This window comes from Patiria miniata, unplaced genomic scaffold, assembly GCF_015706575.1.
Source record: "Patiria miniata isolate m_02_andy unplaced genomic scaffold, ASM1570657v1 HiC_scaffold_20, whole genome shotgun sequence".
Taxonomy (NCBI): domain Eukaryota; kingdom Metazoa; phylum Echinodermata; class Asteroidea; order Valvatida; family Asterinidae; genus Patiria; species Patiria miniata.
In genome coordinates, this window is record NW_024037059.1 from 9648905 (window position 1) to 9671323 (window position 22419).

Consider the following 22419-nt stretch of genomic DNA (forward strand, 5'->3'; position numbering starts at 1 on the left):
AACCCTGTCCTTGATTTGGCTTGTCATCCCTGGCCAGTACAGTACTTCTCTGGCTCTTCATAGGCAAGCCTCTACTTCAAGGTGACTTGAGTGGATCCTGGCAAGCATCATGTTGTGCATCCACTTGGGTATGATGGGGTCAGTACATGCAGAATGAACTTGATTTCAACATCAATTCAAAGAGTTTCCCTTCTAAATGCCATATCGCCATTTTTCGTGACTTTTGTGCGAGACTTTTGCTTGAGAGCCAGCTTTTCTGCTGTGATTAACTCTCTGGAGTCTTGAAACTCTAGACATTTGGCACCAGTGTTCCAAATGGCTATATATTGCGATTTGGAAAGGAAGTCTTTGACTTCAACAGCTATACATACAAACACAGGGGCCCCACAATATACACAATAAAGCACTAAGAAAAACATGAAATGAAACATAGAACAACTCAACTCAGAAAACGCCAACAGCACCCTCAGAGAACATCCAGTCAGAGAACATCCAGTCAGAGAACATCCAGTCAGTACCTGCAGGACACACGGACAAGAGAAAGGGACAGAAACATACTGCAAAGAGAAAAAAGATTGGGTCAGTACATGCAGAATGAACTTGATTTCAACATCAATTTAAAGAGTTTTCCTTCAAAATGCCAAATCGCCATTCTTCGTGACTTTTGTGCAAGAATTTTGCTTGAGAGCCAGCTTTTCTGCTGTGATTTACTCTTTGGAGTCTTGAAACTCTAGACATTTGGTACCAGTGTTCCAAATGGCTATATATTGCATTTTGGAAAGGAAGTCTTTGACTTCAACAGCTATACATACAAACACAGGGGCCCCACAGTATACACAATAAAGCACTAAGAAAAAACATGAAATTAAACATAGAACAACGCAACTCAGAAAATGCCAACAGCACCCTCAGAGAACATCCAGTCAGAGAACATCCAGTCAGAGAACATCCAGTCAGTACCTGCAGGATACACGGACAAGAGAAAGGGACAGAAAAATACTGCAAAGAGAAACAAGATTGGGTCAGTACATGCAGAATGAACTGGATTTCAACATCAATTCAAAGAGTTTTCCTTCAAAATGCCATATCGCCATTCTTCGTGACTTTTGTGCAAGAATCTTGCTTGAGAGCCAGCTTAAATTTCCTGCTGTGATTAACTCTCTGGAGTCTTGAAACTCTAGACATTTAGCACCAGTGTTCCAAATGGCTATATATTGCATTTTGGAAAGGACGGCTTTGACTTCAACAGCTATACATACAAACACAGGGGCCCAACAATATACACAATAAAGCACTAAGAAAAAACATGAAATGAAACAGAGAACAACTCAACTCAGAAATCACCAACAGCACCCTCAGAGAACATCCAGTCAGAAAACAGCCAGTCAGAGAACATCCAGTCAGTACCTGCAGGACACATGGAAGAGAGAAAGGGACAGAAAAATACTGCAAAGAGAAAAAAGATTGGGTCAGTACATGCAGAATGAACTTGATTTCAACATCAATTCAAATAATTTTCCTTCAAAATGCCATATCGCCATTCTTCGTGACTTTTGTGCAAGAATCTTGCTTGAGAGCCAGCTTAAATTTCCTGCTGTGATTAACTCTCTGGAGTCTTGAAACTCTAGACATTTAGCACCAGTGTTCCAAATGGCTATATATTGCATTTTGGAAAGGAAGTCTTTGACTTCAACAGCTATACATACAAACACAGGGGCCCCACAATATACACAATAAAGCACTAAGAAAAACATGAAATTAAACATAGAACAACTCAACTCAGAAAATGCCAACAGCACCCTTAGAGATCATCCAGTCAGAGAACATCCAGTCAGAGAACATCCAGTCAGTACCTGCAGGACACACGGACAAGAGAAAGGGACAGAAAAATACTGCAAAGAGAAAAAAGATTGGGTCAGTACATGCAGAATGAACTTGATTTCAACATCAATTCAAAGAGTTTTCCTTCAACATGCCATATCGCCATTCTTCGTGACTTTTGTGCAAGCATTTTGCTTGAGAACCAGCTTTTCTGCTGTGATTAACTCTTTGGAGTCTTGAAACTCTAGACATTTGGTACCAGTGTTCCAAATGGCTATATATTGCGATTTGGAAAGGAAGTCTTTGACTTCAACAGCTATACATACATTCAACATGCCATATCGCCATTCTTCGTGACTTTTGTGCAAGACTTTTGTGCAAGAATTTTGCTTGAGAGCCAGCTTTTCTGCTGTGATTAACTCTCTGGAGTCTTGAAACTCTAGACATTTGGCACCAGTGTTCCAAATGGCTATAAGGAAGTCTTTGACTTCAACAGCTATACATACAAACACAGGGGCCCCACAATATACACAATAAAGCACTAAGAAAAACATGAAATTAAACATAGAACAACTCAACTCAGCAAACGCCAACAGCACCCTCAGCGAACATCCAGTCAGAAAACATCCAGTCAGAGAACATGCAGTCAGTACCTGCAGGACACATGGACAACAGAAACGGACAGAAACATACTGCAAAGAGAAAAAAAAAATTGGGTCAGTACATGCAGAATGAACTTGATTTCAACATCAATTCAAAGAGTTTTCCTTCAAAATGCCATATCATTTCTTCGTGACTTTTGTGGAAGAATTTTGCTTGAGAGCCAGCTTTCCTGCTGTGATTAACTCTCTGGAGTCTTGAAACTCTAGACATTTGGCACCAGTGTTCCAAATGGCTATATATTGCATTTTGGAAAGGAAGTCTTTGACTTCAACACCTATACATACAAACACAGGGGCCCCACAATATACACAATAAAGCACTAAGAAAAAAAAACATGAAATTAAACATAGAACAACTCAACTCAGAAAACGCCAACAGCACCCTCAGAGAACATCCAGTCAGAAAACATCCAGTCAGAGAACATCCAGTCAGTACCTGCAGGACACACGGACAAGAGAAAGGGACAGAAACATACTGCAAAGAGAAAAAAGATTGGGTCAGTACATGCAGAATGAACTTGATTTCAACATCAATTTAAAGAGTTTTCCTTCAAAATGCCATATTGCCATTCTTCGTGACTTTTGTGCAAGAATTTTGCTCGAAAGCCAGCTTTTCTGCTGTGATTAACTCTTTGGAGTCTTGAAACTCTACACATTTGGTACCAGTGTTCCAAATGGCTATATATTGCGATTTGGAAAGGAAGTCTTTGACTTCAACAGCTATACATACAAACACAGGGGCCCCACAATATACACAATAAAGCACTAAGAAAAAAACATGAAATTAAACATAGAACAACTCAACTCAGAAAACGCCAACAGCACCCTCAGAGAACATCCAGTCAGAAAACATCCAGTCAGAGAACATCCAGTCAGTACCTGCAGGACACACGGACAAGAGAAAGGGACAGAAACATACTGCAAAGAGAAAAAAGATTGGGTCAGTACATGCAGAATGAACTTGATTTCAACATCAATTTAAAGAGTTTTCCTTCAAAATGCCATATCGCCATTCTTCGTGACTTTTGTGCAAGAATTTTGCTCGAAAGCCAGCTTTTCTGCTGCGATTAACTCTCTGGAGTCTTGAAACTCTACACATTTGGCACCAGTGTTCCAAATGGCTATATATTGCATTTTGGAAAGGAAGTCTTTGACTTCAACAGCTTAACATACAAACACAGGGGCCCCACAATATACACAATAAAGCACTAAGAAAAAACATGAAATGAAACATAGAACAACTCAACTCGGAAAACGCCAACAGCACCCTAAGAGAACATCCAGTCAGAGAACATCCAGTCAGAGAACATCCAGTCAGTACCTGCAGGACACACGGACAAGAGAAAGGGACAGAAACATACTGCAAAGAGAAAAAAGATTGGGTCAGTACATGCAGAATGAACTTGATTTCAACATCAATTCAAAGAGTTTTCCTTCAAAATGCCACATCGCCATTCTTCGTGACTTTTGAGCAAGAATTTTGCTTGAGAGCCAGCTTAAATTTCCTGCTGTGATGAACTCTCTGGAGTCTTGAAACTGTAGACATTTAGCACCAGTGTTCCAAATGGCTATATGTTGCATTTTGGAAAGGAAGTCTTTGACTTCAACAGCTATACATACAAACACAGGGGCCCCACAATATACACAATAAAGCACTCAGAAAAAAACATGAAATTAAACATAGAACAACTCAACTCAAAAAACGCCAACAGCACCCTCAGAGAACATCTAGTCAGAGAACATCCAGTCAGAAAACATCCAGTCAGAGAACATCCAGTCAGTACCTGCAGGACACACGGACAAGAGAAAGGGACAGAAAAATACTGCAAAGAGAAACAAGATTGGGTCAGTACATGCAGAATGAACTTGATTTCAACATCAATTCAAGGAGTTTTCCTTCAAAATGCCATATCGACATTCTTCGTGACTTTTGTGCAAGAATTTTGCTTGAGAGCCAGCTTTCCTGCGGTGATTAACTCTCTGGAGTCTTTAAACTCTAGACATTGGCACCAGTGTTCCAAATGGCTATATATTGCATTTTGGAAAGGAAGTCTTTGACTTCAACACCTATACATACAAAAACAGGGGCCCCACAATATACACAATAAAGCACTCAGAAAAAAACATGAAATGAAACATAGAACAACTCGACTCAGAAATCACCAACAGCACCCTCAGAGAACATCCAGTCAGAAAACAGCCAGTCAGAAAACATCCAGTCAGAGAACATCCAGTCAGTAACTGCAGGACACACGGACAACAGAAAGGGACAGAAAAATACTGCAAAGAGAAACAAGATTGGGTCAGTACATGCAGAATGAACTTGATTTCAACATCAATTCAAAGAGTTTTCCTTCAAAATGCCATATCGCCATTCTTCGTGACTTTTGTGCAAGAATTTTGCTTGAGAGCCAGCTTAAATTTCCTGCTGTGATGAACTCTCTGGAGTCTTGAAACTCTACACATTTAGCACCAGTGTTCCAAATGGCTATATATTGCATTTTGGAAAGGAAGTCTTTGACTTCAACACCTATACATACAAACACAGGGGCCCCACAATATACACAATAAAGCACTAAGAAAAAACATGAAATTAAACATAGAACAACTCAACTCAGAAAACGCCAACAGCACCCTTAGAGATCATCCAGTCAGAGAACATCCAGTCAGAGAACATCCAGTCAGTACCTGCAGGACACACGGACAAGAGAAAGGGAAAGAAAAATACTGCAAAGAGAAAAAAGATTGGGTCAGTACATGCAGAATGAACTTGATTTCAACATCAATTTAAAGAGTTTTCCTTCAAAATGCCATATCGCCATTCTTCGTGACTTTTGTGCAAGAATTTTGCTTGAGAGCCAGCTTTTCTGCTGTGATTAACTCTCTGGAGTCTTGAAACTCTAGACATTTGGCACCAGTGTTCCAAATGGCTATCAGGAAGTCTTTGACTTCAACAGCTATACATACAAACACAGGGGCCCCACAATATACACAATAAAGCACTCAGAAAAAACATGAAATTAAACATAGAACAACTCAACTCAGAAAACGCCAACAGCACCCTCAGAGAACATCTAGTCAGAGAACATCCAGTCAGAGAACATCCAGTCAGTACCTGCAGGACACACGGACAAGAGAAAGGGACAGAAAAATACTGCAAAAAGAAAGAAGATTGGGTCAGTACATGCAGAATGAACTTGATTTCAACATCAATTCAAATAATTTTCCTTCAAAATGCCATATCGCCATTCTTCGTGACTTTTGTGCAAGAATCTTGCTTGAGAGCCAGCTTTCCTGCGTCGATTAACTCTCTGGAGTCTTGAAACTCTAGACATTTGGCACCAGTGTTCCAAATGGCTATATGTTGCATTTTGGAAAGGAAGTCTTCAGTTTTGTAGGTCTCGAGACCGGTCTCGGTCTCGAGACCGGTCTCGAGACCACTTTTTGCTGGTCTCGGTCTCGGTCTCGGTCTCGGAAGCTGTGGTCTAGGTCTTGGTCTCGGTCTCGGACCCCTTTGGTCTCGATATTTTGGCTGGTCTCGGGTCGAGACCGGCAATATGTAGCTTTTACAGCTCGATCGATTACTTTTTGTTCACTTCGTTCAGTACAATTGATAGTTAAAACATTTGCTAGCCCGTAGATCAAGCTTGTTATATATCGCGGTCGGTTTGGACTCGAATGCACGTTGGAAAGTCTCCAAAGTACATGTAAAACTGCAGCAGTACCAGTCACTGAACGATTTGGAACAAGTTCGGCATTTATCTGTTGAGTCGGGCACATAAAGCAAAGAATAAACTTGTAACAATTTATGCAAAAAGGGTCAACCATTTTCGGGGATTGTGTAGTTTAGCCCACCCCTGTGGGTGTAATCACTTGCATTTTGTATTCTGATAATAAATGAGGTGCTTCAAATTAGTTATATTTTCGACCCCACACAATGATCTCTTTAATTTGGGACAATATTTTGAAGAAAAAGTAAATTTTCCCACCTGATTTTCCAGCATTGAACTCACACACTCTTACCAGTTACCACTCACTGTTGCCATGAGATTGTATGATGAGACCCAATTTTCTGGCTGCTCATTTTGAAGTACCCCATTATTCCTCAAAAATTAAAATCCCGTTCAGAAAAAAAATAAAAATCCATATCTGGCACATTCTGGCTACCACCTCACAACTTGTGGGTCTACATGTACAAGTCCACATTCTATGACAGAAATTTAAAAATTGATTCAACATTTTCTAGCTCCCATTTTTTAAAATCAAGTACACAAGTCTTGAGTTAAGTCCTATATTTATTTTAGGAAAAAAGAGGCACAATGTAAAATTAAAATTGCATCTTTTAATATCCATTAGAAGTCATAGCTGAAACCAAGGGGTGACTGTTGAGTTTAGGATTCGAGTTCCTATAACAGATAACACATCTACCTTTAACTTTTATTTTTGTCAAGATTGGGTGCAGCCCATTATATTTCGTAAGTATAACTACTTTTTGCTCAAGTAACGTGTCATGTATCAATTTGTCAACACTGCCACTGGTCAAAATTTTGGTCTGTAATCTTTGTGAATAGAAAGGTTACAAGTTTCAACTATAATAACGTGTCTTTTTTTTTTATTTCGACTTTTGTTATTTATTATCAGCGGTCTCGGTCTCCTCATCGGTCTCGGACCATATTGGTCTCGGTCTCGGTCCGCCTTGAAGGGGCTGGTCTCGGTATCGGTCTCGGTCTCGAATCTCCAGGTCTCGGTCTTGGTCTCGGACTATCCGGTCTCGACTACAACACTGGAAGTCTTTGACTTCAACAGCTATACATACAAACACAGGGGCCCCACAATATACACAATGAAGCACTAAGAAAAAACATGAAATGAAACATAGAACAACTCAACTCAGAAAACACCAACAGCACCCTCAGAGAACATCCAGTCAGAAAACATCCAGTCAGAGAACATCCAGTCAGTACCTGCAGGACACACGGACAAGAGAAAGGGACAGAAACATACTGCAAAGAGAAAAAAAATTGGGTCAGTACATGCAGAATGAACTTGATTTCAACATCAATTCAAAGAGTATTCCTATAAAATGCCATATCGCCATTCTTCGTGACTTTTGTGCAAGAATTTTGCTTGAGAGCCAGCTTTCCTGCTGTGATTAACTCTCTGGAGTCTTGAAACTCTAGACATTGGGCACTAGTGTTCCAAATGGCTATATATTGCATTTTGGAAAGGAAGTCTTTGACTTCAACACCTATACATACAAACACAGGGGCCCCACAATATACACAATAAAGCACTAAGAAAAAAAAATGAAATTAAACATAGAACAACTCAACTCAGAAAACGCCAACAGCACCCTATGAGAACATCCAGTCAGAGAACATCCAGTCAGTACCTGCAGGACACACGGACGAGAGAAAGGGAAAGAAAAATACTGCAAAGAGAAAAAAGATTGGGTCAGTACATGCAGAATGAACTTGATTTCAACATCAATTCAAAGAGTTTTCCTTGAAAATGCCATATCATTTCTTTGTGACTTTTGAGCGAGAATTTTGCTTGAGAGCCAGCTTTCCTGCTGTGATTAACTCTCTGGAGTCTTGAAACTCTAGACATTTGGCACCAGTGTTCCAAATGGCTATATATTACATTTTGGAAAGGAAGTCTTTGACTTCTACACCTATACATACAAACACAGGGGCCCCACAATATACACAATAAAGCACTAAGAAAAAACATGAAATTAAACATAGAACAACTCAACTCAGAAAACACCAACAGCACACTCAGAGAACATCCAGTCAGAAAACATCCAGTCAGAAAACATCCAGTCAGAGAACATCCAGTCAGTACCTGCAGGACACACGGACAACAGAAAGGGACAGAAAAATACTGCAAAGAGAAACAAGATTGGGTCAGTACATGCAGAATGAACTTGATTTCAACATCAATTCAAAGAGTTTTCCTTCAAAATGCCATATTGCCATTCTTCGTGACTTTTGTGCAAGAATTTTGCTTGAGAGCCAGCTTTCCTGCTGTGATTAACTCTCTGGAGTCTTGAAACTCTAGACATTTGGCACCAGTGTTCCAAATGGCTATATATTGCATTTTGGAAAGGAAGTCTTTGACTTCAACACCTACACATACAAACACAGGGGCCCCACAATATACACAATAAAGCACTAAGAAAAAACATGAAATTAAACATAGAACAACTCAACTCAGAAAACGCCAACAGCACCCTTAGAGATCATCCAGTCAGAGAACATCCAGTCAGAGAACATCCAGTCAGTACCTGCAGGACACACGGACGAGAGAAAGGGAAAGAAAAATACTGCAAAGAGGAAAAAGATTGGGTCACTACATGCAGAATGAACTTGATTTCAACATCAATTTAAAGAGTTTTCCTTCAAAAGGCCATATCGCCATTCTTCGTGACTTTTGTGCAAGAATTTTGCTTGAGAGCCAGCTTTTCTGCTGTGATTAACTCTCTGGAGTCTTGAAACTCTAGACATTTGGCACCAGTGTTCCAAATGGCTATAAGGAAGTCTTTGACTTCAACACCTATACATACAAACACAGGGGCCCCACAATATACACAATAAAGCACTAAGAAAAAAACAATGAAATGAAACATAGAACAACTCAACTCAGAAAACGCCTACAGCACCCTCAGAGAACATCCAGTCAGAAAACATTCAGTCAGAGAACATCCAGTCAGTACCTGCAGGACACATGGACTAGAGAAAGGGACAGAAACATACTGCAAAGAGAAAAAAATTGGGTCAGTACATGCAGAATGAACTTGATTTCAACATCAATTTAAAGAGTTTTCCTTCAAAATGCCATATCGCCATTCTTCGTGACTTTTGTGCAAGAATTTTGCTTGAGAGCCAGCTTTCCTGCTGTGATTAACTCTCTGGAGTCTTGAAACTCTAGACATTTGGCACCAGTGTTCCAAATGGCTATATATTGCATTTTGGAAAGGAAGTCTTTGACTTCAACAGCTATACATACAAACACAGGGGCCCCACAATATACACAATAAAGCACTAAGAAAAAAACAATGAAATGAAACATAGAACAACTCAACTCAGAAAACGCCTACAGCACCCTCAGAGAACATCCAGTCAGAAAACAGCCAGTCAGAGAACATCCAGTCAGTACCTGCAGGACACACGGACAAGAGAAAGGGACAGAAACATACTGCAAAGAGAAAAAAGATTGGGTCAGTACATGCAGAATGAACTTGATTTCAACATCAATTCAAAGAGTTTTCCTGCAAAATGCCATATCGCCATTCTTCGTGACTTTTGTGCAAGAATTTTGCTTGAGAGCCAGCTTAAATTTCCTGCTGTGATTAACTCTCTGGAGTCTTGAAACTCTAGACATTTGGCACCAGTATTCCAAATGGCTATATATTGCATTTCGGAAAGGAAGTCTTTGACTTCAACAGCTATACATACAAACACAGGGGCCCCACAATATACACAATAAAGCACTAAGAAAAACATGAAATGAAACATAGAACAACTCAACTCAGAAAACGCCAACAGCACCCTAAGAGAACATCCAGTCAGAAAACAGCCAGTCAGAGAACATCCAGTCAGAGAACATCCAGTCAGTACCTGCAGGACACATGGACAAGAGAAAGGGACAGAAAAATACTGCAAAGAGAAAAAAGATTGGGTCAGTACATGCCGAATGAACTTGATTTCAACATCAATTCAAAGAGTTTTCCTTCAAAATGCCATATCGCCATTCTTCGTGACTTTTGTGCAAGAATTTTGCTTGAGAGCCAGCTTAAATTTCCTGCTGTGATTAACTCTCTGGAGTCTTGAAACTCTAGACATTTGGCACCAGTGTTCCAAATGGCTATCAGGAAGTCTTTGACTTCAACAGCTATACATACAAACACAGGGGCCCCACAATATACACAATAAAGCACTAAGAAAAACATGAAATGAAACATAGAACAACTCAACTCAGAAAACGCCAACAGCACCCTCAGAGAACATCCAGTCAGAAAACATCCAGTCAGAGAACATCCAGTCAGTACCTGCAGGACACACGGACAAGAGAAAGGGACAGAAAAATACTGCAGAGAGAAAAAAAATTGGGTCAATACATGCAGAATGAACTTGATTTCAACATCAATTCAAAGAGTTTTCTTTCAAAATGCCACATCGCCATTCTTCGTGACTTTTGTGCAAGATTTTTGCTTGAGAGCCAGCTTTTCTGCTGTGAGTTAATCTCTGGAGTCTTGAAACTCTAGACATTTGGCACCAGTGTTCCAAATGGCTATATATTGCATTTTGGAAAGGAAGTCTTTGACTTCAACAGCTATACATACAAACACAGGGGCCCCACAATATACACAATAAAGCACTAAGAAAAAAAAGAATGAAATGAAACATAGAACAACTCAACTCAGAAAACGCCTACAGCACCCTCAGAAAACATCCAGTCAGAAAACATCCAGTCAGAGAATATCCAGTCAATACCTGCAGGACACATGGACTAGAGAAAGGGACAGAAACATACTGCAAAGAGAAAAAAGATTGGGTCAGTACATGCAGAATGAACTTCATTTCAAATTCCATTCAAAGAGTTTTCCTTCAAAATGCCATATCGCCATTTTTTGTGACTTTTGTACAAGAATATTGCTTGAGAGCCAGCTTTTCTGCTGTGATTAACTCTCTGGAGTCTTGAAACTTTAGACATTTGGCACCAGTGTTCCAAATGGCTATCAGGAAGTCTTTGACTTCACCAGCTATACATACAAACACAGGGGCCCCACAATATACACAATAAAGCACTAAGAAAAACATGAAATGAAACATAGAACAACTCAACTCAGAAAACGCCAACAGCACCCTAAGAGAACACCCAGTCAGAGAACATCCAGTCAGAAAACATCCAGTCAGTACCTGCAGGACACACGGACAAGAGAAAGGGACAGAAACATACTGCAAAGAGAAAAAAGATTGGGTCAGTACATGCCGAATGAACTTCATTTCAACATCAATTCAAAGAGTTTTCCTTCAAAATGCCATATCGCCATTCTTCGTGACTTTTGTGCAAGAATTTTGCTTGAGAGCCAGCTTTTCTGCTGTGATTAACTCTTTGGAGTCTTAAAACTCTAGACATTTGGCACCAGTGTTCCAAATGGCTATCAGGAAGTCTTTGACTTCACCAGCTATACATACAAACACAGGGGCCCCACTATATACACAATAAAGCACTAAGAAAAACATGAAATGAAACATAGAACAACTCAACTCAGAAAATGCCAACAGCACCCTCAGAGAACATCCAGTCAGAAAACATCCAGTCAGAGAACATCCAGTCAGTACCTGCAGGACACACGGACAAGAGAAAGGGACAGAAAAATACTGCAGAGAGAAAAAAGATTGGGTCAATACATGCAGAATGAACTTGATTTCAACATCAATTCAAAGAGTTTCTTTCAAAATGCCATATCGCCATTCTTCGTGACTTTTGTGCAAGATTTTTGCTTGAGAGCCAGCTTTTCTGCTGTGAGTAACTCTCTGGAGTCTTGAAACTCTAGACATTTGGCAACAGTGTTCCAAATGGCTATATATTGCATTTTGGAAAGGAAGTCTTTGACTTCAACAGCTATACATACAAACACAGGGGCCCTACAATATACACAATAAAGCACTCAGAAAAAAAACATGAAATGAATCATAGAACAACTCAACTCAGAAATCACCAACAGCACCCTCAGAGAACATCCAGTCAGAAAACATCCAGTCAGAGAACATCCAGTCAGTACCTGCAGAAAAAATGGAAGAGGGAAAGGGACAGAAACATACTGCAAAGAGAAACAAGATTGGGTCAGTACATGCAGAATGAACTTGATTTCAACATCAATTTAAAGAGTTTTCCTTCAAAATGCCATATCGCCATTCTTCGTGACTTTTGTGCAAGAATTTTGCTTGAGAGCCAGCTTTCCTGCGGTGATTAACTCTCTGGAGTCTTGAAACTCTAGACATTTGGCACCAGTGTTCCAAAGGCTATATATTGCATTTTGGAAAGGAAGTCTTTGACTTCACCAGCTATACATACAAACACAGGGGCCCCACAATATACACAATAAAGCACTAAGAAAAACATGAAATGAAACATAGAACAACTCAACTCAGAAAACGCCAACAGCACCCTAAGAGAACATCCAGTCAGAGAACATCCAGTCAGAGAACATCCAGTCAGAGAACATCCAGTCAGTACCTGCAGGACACACGGACAAGAGAAAGGGACAGAAAAATACTGCAAAGAGAAAAAAAGATTGGGTCAGTACATGCCGAATGAACTTGATTTCAACATCAATTCAAAGAGTTTTCCTTCAAAATGCCATATCGCCATTCTTTGTGACTTTTTTGCAAGAATTTTGCTTGAGAGCCAGCTTTCCTGCTGTGATTAACTCTCTGGAGTCTTGAAACTCTAGACATTTGGCACCAGTGTTCTAAATGGCTATATATTGCATTTTGGAAAGGAAGTCTTTGACTTCAACAGCTATACATACAAACACAGGGGCCCCAAAATATACACAATAAAGCACTAAGAAAAAACATGAAATTAAACATAGAACAACTCAACTCAGAAATCACCAACAGCACCCTCAGAGAACATCCAGTCAGAAAACAGCCAGTCAGAGAACATCCAGTCAGTACCTGCAGGACACACGGACAAGAGAAAGGGACAGAAACATACTGCAAAGAGAAAAAAGATTGGGTCAGTACATGCAGAATGAACTTGATTTCAACATCAATTCAAAGAGTTTTCCTTCAAAATGCCATATTGCATTCTTTGTGACTTTTGTACAAGAATATTGCTTGAGAGCCAGCTTTTCTGCTGTGATTAACTCTCTGGAGTCTTGAAACTTTAGACATTTGGCACCAGTGTTCCAAATGGCTATCAGGAAGTCTTTGACTTCACCAGCTATACATACAAACACAGGGGCCCCACAATATACACAATAAAGCACTAAGAAAAACATGAAATGAAACATAGAACAACTCAACTCAGAAAACGCCAACAGCACCCTAAGAGAACACCCAGTCAGAGAACATCCAGTCAGAGAACATCCAGTCAGTACCTGCAGGACACACGGACAAGAGAAAGGGACAGAAAAATACTGCAAAGAGAAAAAAGATTGGGTCAGTACATGCCGAATGAACTTCATTTCAACATCAATTCAAAGAGTTTTCCTTCAAAATGCCATATCGCCATTCTTCGTGACTTTTGTGCAAGAATTTTGCTTGAGAGCCAGCTTTTCTGCTGTGATTAACTCTTTGGAGTCTTGAAACTCTAGACATTTGGCACCAGTGTTCCAAATGGCTATATATTGCATTTTGGAAAGGAAGTCTTTGACTTCAACAGCTATACATACAAACACAGGGGCCCAAAAATATACACAATAAAGCAATGAGAAAAAACATGAAATTAAACATAGAACAACTCAACTCAGAAAACGCCAACAGCACCCTCAGAGAACATCCAGTCAGAGAACATCTAGTCAGAAAACATCCAGTCAGTACCTGCAGGACACACGGACAAGAGAAAGGGACAGAATCATACTGAAAAGAGAAATAAGATTGGGTCATTACATGCAGAATGAACTTGATTCAACATCAATTCAAAGAGTTTTCCTTCAAAATGCCATATCGCCATTCTTCGTGACTTTTGTGCAAGAATTTTGCTTGAGAGCCAGCTTTTCTGCTGTGATTAACTCTTTGGAGTCTTGAAACTCTAGACATTTGGCACCAGTGTTCCAAATGGCTATATATTGCATTTTGGAAAGGAAGTCTTTGACTTCAACACCTATACATACAAACACAGGGGCCCCACAATATACACAATAAAGCACTAAGAAAAACATGAAATTAAACAGAGAACAACTCGACTCAGAAATCACCAACAGCACCCTCAGAGAACATCCAGTCAGAAACAGCCAGTCAGAGAACATCCAGTCAGTACCTGCAGGACACATGGACAAGAGAAAGGGACAGAAACATACTGCAAAGAGAAAAAAGATTGGGTCAGTACATGCAGAATGAACTTGATTTCAACATCAATTCAAAGAGTTTTCCTTCAAAATGCCATATCGCCATTCTTTGTGACTTTTGTACAAGAATATTGCTTGAGAGCCAGCTTTTCTGCTGTGATTAACTCTCTGGAGTCTTGAAACTTTAGACATTTGGCACCAGTGTTCCAAATGGCTATCAGGAAGTCTTTGACTTCACCAGCTATACATACAAACACAGGGGCCCCACAATATACACAATAAAGCACTAAGAAAAACATGAAATGAAACATAGAACAACTCAACTCAGAAAACGCCAACAGCACCCTCAGAGAACATCCAGTCAGAAAACATCCAGTCAGAGAACATCCAGTCAGTACCTGCAGGACACACGGACAAGAGAAAGGGACAGGAAAATACTGCAGAGAGAAAAAAGATTGGGTCAATACATGCAGAATGAACTTGATTTCAACATCAATTCAAAGAATTTTCTTTCAAAATGACATATCGCCATTCTTCGTGACTTTTGTGCAAGATTTTTGCTTGAGAGCCAGCTTTTCTGCTGTGAGTAACTCTCTGGAGTCTTGAAACTCTAGACATTTGGCACCAGTGTTCCAAATGGCTATATATTGCATTTTGGAAAGGAAGTCTTTGACTTCAACAGCTATACATACAAACACAGGGGCCCCACAATATACACAATAAAGCACTAAGAAAAAAAACAATGAAATGAAACATAGAACAACTCAACTCAGAAAACGCCTACAGCACCCTCAGAGAACATCCAGTCAGAAAACATTCAGTCAGAGAACATCAAGTCAATACCTGCAGGACACATGGACTAGAGAAAGGGACAGAAACATACTGCAAAGAGAAAAAAAATTGGGTCAGTACATGCAGAATGAACTTGATTTCAACATCAATTTAAAGAGTTTTCCTTCAAAATGCCATATCGCCATTCTTCGTGACTTTTTTGCAAGAATTTTGCTTGAGAGCCAGCTTTCCTGCTGTGATTAACTCTCTGGAGTCTTGAAACTCTAGACATTTGGCACCAGTGTTCCAAATGGCTATATATTGCATTTTGGAAAGGAAGTCTTTGACTTCAACAGCTTTACATACAAACACAGGGGCCCCACAATATACACAATAAAGCACTCAGAAAAAACATGAAATGAAACATAGAACAACTCGACTCAGAAATCACCAACAGCACCCTCAGAGAACATCCAGTCAGAGAACATCCAGTCAGAGAACATCCAGTCAGTACCTGCAGGACACACGGACAAGAGAAAGGGACAGAAACATACTGCAAAGAGAAAAAAGATTGGGTCAGTACATGCAGAATGAACTTGATTTCAACATCAATTCAAAGAGTTTTCCTGCAAAATGCCATATCGCCATTCTTCGTGACTTTTGTGCAAGAATTTTGCTTGAGAGCCAGCTTAAATTTCCTGCTGTGATTAACTCTCTGGAGTCTTGAAACTCTAGACATTTGGCACCAGTATTCCAAATGGCTATATATTGCATTTCGGAAAGGAAGTCTTTGACTTCAACAGCTATACATACAAACACAGGGGCCCCACAATATACACAATAAAGCACTAAGAAAAACATGAAATGAAACATAGAACAACTCAACTCAGAAAACGCCAACAGCACCCTAAGAGAACATCCAGTCAGAAAACAGCCAGTCAGAGAACATCCAGTCAGAGAACATCCAGTCAGTACCTGCAGGACACACGGACAAGAGAAAGGGACAGAAAAATACTGCAAAGAGAAAAAAGATTGGGTCAGTACATGCCGAATGAACTTGATTTCAACATCAATTCAAAGAGTTTTCCTTCAAAATGCCATATCGCCATTCTTTGTGACTTTTGTGCAAGAATTTTGCTTGAGAGCCAGCTTAAATTTCCTGCTGTGATTAACTCTCTGGAGTCTTGAAACTCTAGACATTTGGCACCAGTGTTCCAACTGGCTATATATTGCATTTTGGAAAGGAAGTCTTTGACTTCAACAGCTATACATACAAACACAGGGGCCCCACAATATACACAATAAAGCACTAAGAAAAAACATGAAATGAAACATAGAACAACTCAACTCAGAAAACGCCAACAGCACCCTCAGAGAACATCCAGTCAGAAAACATTCAGTCAGAGAACATCCAGTCAGTACCTGCAGGACACACGGACAAGAGAAAAGGACAGAAACATACTGCAAACAGAAAAAAGATTGGGTCAGTACATGCAGAATGAACTTGATTTCAACATCAATTTAAAGAGTTTTCCTTCAAAATGCCATATCGCCATTCTTCGTGACTTTTGTGCAAGAATTTTGCTCGAAAGCCAGCTTTTCTGCTGTGATTAACTCTCTGGAGTCTTGAAACTCTAGACATTTGGCACCAGTGTTCCAAATGGCTATATATTGCATTTTGGAAAGGAAGTCTTTGACTTCAACAGCTTTACATACAAACACAGGGGCCCCACAATATACACAATAAAGCACTAAGAAAAAACATGAAATTAAACATAGAACAACTCAACTCGGAAAACGCCAACAGCACCCTAAGAGAACATCCAGTCAGAGAACATCCAGTCAGAAAACATCCAGTCAGTACCTGGAGGACACACGGAGAAGAGAAAGGGACAGAAAAATACTGCAAAGAGAAAAAAGATTGGGTCAGTACATGCAGAATGAACTTGATTTCAACATCAATTCAAAGAGTTTTCTTTCAAAATGCCATATCGCCATTCTCCGTGACTTTTGTGCAAGAATCTTGCTTGAGAGCCAGCTTTCCTGCTGTGATTAACTCTCTGGAGTCTTGAAACTCTAAACATTTGGCACCAGTGTTCCAAATGGCTATATATTGCATTTTGGAAAGGAAGTCTTTGACTTCAACAGCTTTACATACAAACACAGGGGCCCCACAATATACACAATAAAGCACTAAGAAAAAAAATGAAATTAAACATAGAACAACTCAACTCAGAAAACGCCAACAGCACCCTCAGAGAACATCCAGTCAGAGAACATCCAGTCAGAGAACATCCAGTCAGTACCTGCAGGACACACAGACAAGAAAAAGGGAAAGAAAAATACTGCAAAGAGAAAAAAGATTGGGTCAGTACATGCAGAATGAACTTGATTTCAGTTTTCCTTCAAAATGCCATAACGCCATTCTTCCTGATTTTTGTGCAAGAATTTTGCTTGACAGCCAGCTTTTCTGCTGTGATTAACTCTCTGGTATCTTGAAACTCTAGACATTTAGCACCAGTGTTCGAAATGGCTATAGGGAAGTCTTTGACTTCAACAGCTATACATACAAACACAGGGGCCCCACAGTATACACAATAAAGCACTAAGAAAAAACATGAAATTAAACATAGAACAACTCAACTCAGAAAACGCCAACAGCACCCTCAGAGAACATCCAGTCAGAGAACATCCAGTCAGAGAACATCCAGTCAGTACCTGCAGGACACACGGACAAGAAAAAGGGAAAGAAAAATACTGCAAAGAGAAAAAAGATTGGGTCAGTACATGCAGAATGAACTTGATTTCAACATCAATTTAAAGAGTTTTCCTTCAAAATGCCATATCGCCATTCTTCGTAACTTTTGTGCAAGAATTTTGCTCGAAAGCCAGCTTCTCTGCTGCGATTAACTCTCTGGAGTCTTGAAACTCTAAACATTTGGCACCAGTGTTCCAAATGGCTATATATTGCATTTTGGAAAGGAAGTCTTTGACTTCAACAGCTATACATACATACACAGGGGCCCCACAATATACACAATAAAGCACTCAGAAAAAAACATGAAATGAATCATAGAACAACTCGACTCAGAAATCACCAACAGCACCCTCAGAGAACATCCAGTCAGAAAACATCCAGTCAGAGAACATCCAGTCAGTACCTGCAGGACACACGGACAAGAGAAAGGGACAGAAACATACTGCAAAGAGAAAAAAGATTGGGTCAGTACATGCAGAATGAACTTGATTTCAACATCAATTCAAAGAGTTTTCCTTCAAAATGCCATATCGCCATTCTTCGTGACTTTTGTGCAAGAATTTTGCTTGAGAGCCAGCTTTTCTGCTGTGATTAACTCTCTGGAGTCTTGAAACTCTAGACATTTGGCACCAGTGTTCCAAATGGCTATAAGGAAGTCTTTGACTTCAACAGCTATACATACAAACACAGGGGCCCCACAATATACACAATAAAGCACTAAGAAAAACATGAAATTAAACATAGAACAACTCAACTCAGCAAACGCCAACAGCACCCTCAGCGAACATCCAGTCAGAAAACATCCAGTCAGAGAACATCCAGTCAGTACCTGCAGGACACATGGACAACAGAAAGGGACAGAAACATACTGCAAAGAGAAAAAAAAAATTGGGTCAGTACATGCAGAATGAACTTGATTTCAACATCAATTCAAAGAGTTTTCCTTCAAAATGCCATATCATTTCTTCGTGACTTTTGTGGAAGAATTTTGCTTGAGAGCCAGCTTTCCTGCTGTGATTAACTCTCTGGAGTCTTGAAACTCTAGACATTTGGCACCAGTGTTCCAAATGGCTATATATTGCATTTTGGAAAGGAAGTCTTTGACTTCAACACCTATACATACAAACACAGGGGCCCCACAATATACACAATAAAGCACTAAGAAAAAAACATGAAATTAAACATAGAACAACTCAACTCAGAAAACGCCAACAGCACCCTCAGAGAACATCCAGTCAGAGAACATCCAGTCAGAGAACACCCAGTCAGTACCTGCAGGACACACGGACAAGAGAAAGGGACAGAAACATACTGCAAAGAGAAAAAAGATTGGGTCAGTACATGCAGAATGAACCTTGATTTCAACATCAATTCAAAGAGTTTTCTTTCAAAATGCCATATCGCCATTCTTCGTGACTTTTGTGCAAGAATCTTGCTTGAGAGCCAGCTTTCCTGCTGTGATTAACTCTCTGGAGTCTTGAAACTCTAGACATTTGGCACCAGTGTTCTAAATGGCTATTTTTTGCATTTTGGAAGGGAAGTCTTTGACTTCAACAGCTTTACATACAAACACAGGGGCCCCACAATATACACAATAAAGCACTAAGAAAAAACATGAAATTAAACATAGAACAACTCAACTCAGAAAACGCCAACAGCACCCTCAGAGAACATCCAGTCAGAGAACATCCAGTCAGAAAACATCCAGTCAGTACCTGCAGGACACACGGACAAGAGAAAGGGACAGAAAAATACTGCAAAGAGAAAAAAGATTGGGTCATTACATGCAGAATGAACTTGATTTCAACATCAATTCAAAGAGTTTTCCTTCAAAATGCCATATCGCCATTCTTCGTGACTTTTGTGCAAGAATTTTGCTTGAGAGCCAGCTTTTGTGCTGTGATTAACTCTTTGGAGTCTTGAAACTCTAGACATTTGGCACCAGTGTTCCAAATGGCTATATATTGCATTTTGGAAAGGAAGTCTTTGACTTCAACACCTATACATACAAACACAGGGGCCCCACAATATACACAATAAAGCACTAAGAAAAACATGAAATTAAACAGAGAACAACTCGACTCAGAAATCACCAACAGCACCCTCAGAGAACATCCAGTCAGAAAACATCCAGTCAGTACCTGCAGGACACACGGACAAGAGAAAGGGACAGAAACATACTGCAAAGAGAAAAAAGATTGGGTCAGTACATGCAGAATGAACTTGATTTCAACATCAATTCAAAGAGTTTTCCTTCAAAATGCCATATCGCCATTCTTTGTGACTTTTGTACAAGAATATTGCTTGAGAGCCAGCTTTTCTGCTGTGATTAACTCTCTGGAGTCTTGAAACTTTAGACATTTGGCACCAGTGTTCCAAATGGCTATCATGAAGTCTTTGACTTCACCAGCTATACATACAAACACAGGGGCCCCACAATATACACAATAAAGCACTAAGAAAAACATGAAATGAAACATAGAACAACTCAACTCAGAAAACGCCAACAGCACCCTCAGAGAACATCCAGTCAGAAAACATCCAGTCAGAGAACATCCAGTCAGTACCTGCAGGACACACGGACAAGAGAAAGGGAAAGAAAAATACTGCAGAGAGAAAAAAGATTGGGTCAATACATGCAGAATGAACTTGATTTCAACATCAATTCAAAGAGTTTTCTTTCAAAATGCCATATCGCCATTCTTCGTGACTTTTGTGCAAGATTTTTGCTTGAGAGCCAGCTTTTCTGCTGTGAGTAACTCTCTGGAGTCTTGAAACTCTAGACATTTGGCACCAGTGTTCCAAATGGCTATATATTGCATTTTGGAAAGGAAGTCTTTGACTTCAACAGCTATACATACAAACACAGGGGCCCCACAATATACACAATAAAGCACTAAGAAAAAAAACAATGAAATGAAACATAGAACAACTCAACTCAGAAAACACCTACAGCACTCTCAGAGAACATCCAGTCAGAAAACATCCAGTCAGAGAACATCCAGTCAATACCTGCAGGACACATGGACTAGAGAAAGGGAAAGAAAAATACTGCAAAGAGAAAAAAGATTGGGTCAGTACATGCAGAATGAACTTGATGTCAACATCAATTTAAAGAGTTTTCCTTCAAAATGCCATATCGCCATTCTTCATGACTTTTGTGCAAGAATTTTGCTTGAGAGCCAGCTTTTCTGCTGTGATTAACTCCCTGGTATCTTGTAACTCTAGACATTTAGCTCCAGTGTTCCAAATGGCTATAAGGAAGTCTTTGACTTCAACAGCTATACATACAAACACAGGGGCCCCACAGTATACACAATAAAGCACTCAGAAAAAACATGAAATGAAACATAGAACAACTCAACTCAGAAAATGCCAACAGCACCCTTAGATCATTTCTTCGTGACTTTTGTGCAAGAATTTTTCTTGAGAGCCAGCTTTTCTGCTGTGATTAACTCTTTGGAGTCTTGAAACTCTAGACATTTGGCACCAGTGTTCCAAATGGCTATATATTGCATTTTGGAAAGGAAGTCTTTGACTTCAACACCAGAGTTTTCCTTCAAAATGCCATATCGCCATTCTTCGTGACTTTTGTGCTAGAATCTTGCTTGAGAGCCAGCTTTTCTGCTGTGATTAACTCTCTGGAGTCTTGAAACTCTAGACATTTGGCACCAGTGTTCCAAATGGCTATAATGAAGTCTTTGACTTCAACAGCTATACATACAAACACAGGGGCCCCACAATATACACAATAAAGCACTAAGAAAAACATGAAATTAAACATAGAACAACTCAACTCAGCAAACGCCAACAGCACCCTCAGAGAACATCCAGTCAGAAAACATCCAGTCAGAAAACATCCAGTCAGAGAACATCCAGTCAGTACCTGCAGGACACATGGACAACAGAAAGGGACAGAAAAATACTGCAAAGAGAAAAAAAAAATTGGGTCAGTACATGCAGAATGAACTTGATTTCAACATCAATTCAAAGAGTTTTCCTTCAAAATGCCATATCATTTCTTCGTGACTTTTGTGCAAGAATTTTTCTTGAGAGCCAGCTTTCCTGCTGTGATTAACTCTCTGGAGTCTTGAAACTCTAGACATTTAGCACCAGTGTTCCAAATGGCTATATATTGCATTTTGGAAAGGAAGTCTTTGACTTCAACAGCTATACATACAAACACAGGGGCCCCAGAATATACACAATAAAACACTAAGAAAAAACATGAAATTAAACATAGAACAACTCAACTCAGAAATACGGTGGCCCTGGAATGACATTTTAATATTGACCTTTTTAATATGAACCTTGTAACTTCTTAATTTTGACGTTGTACCTTCGCAATATGCACGTTGCACGTAGCTTAATATCGCATTGTG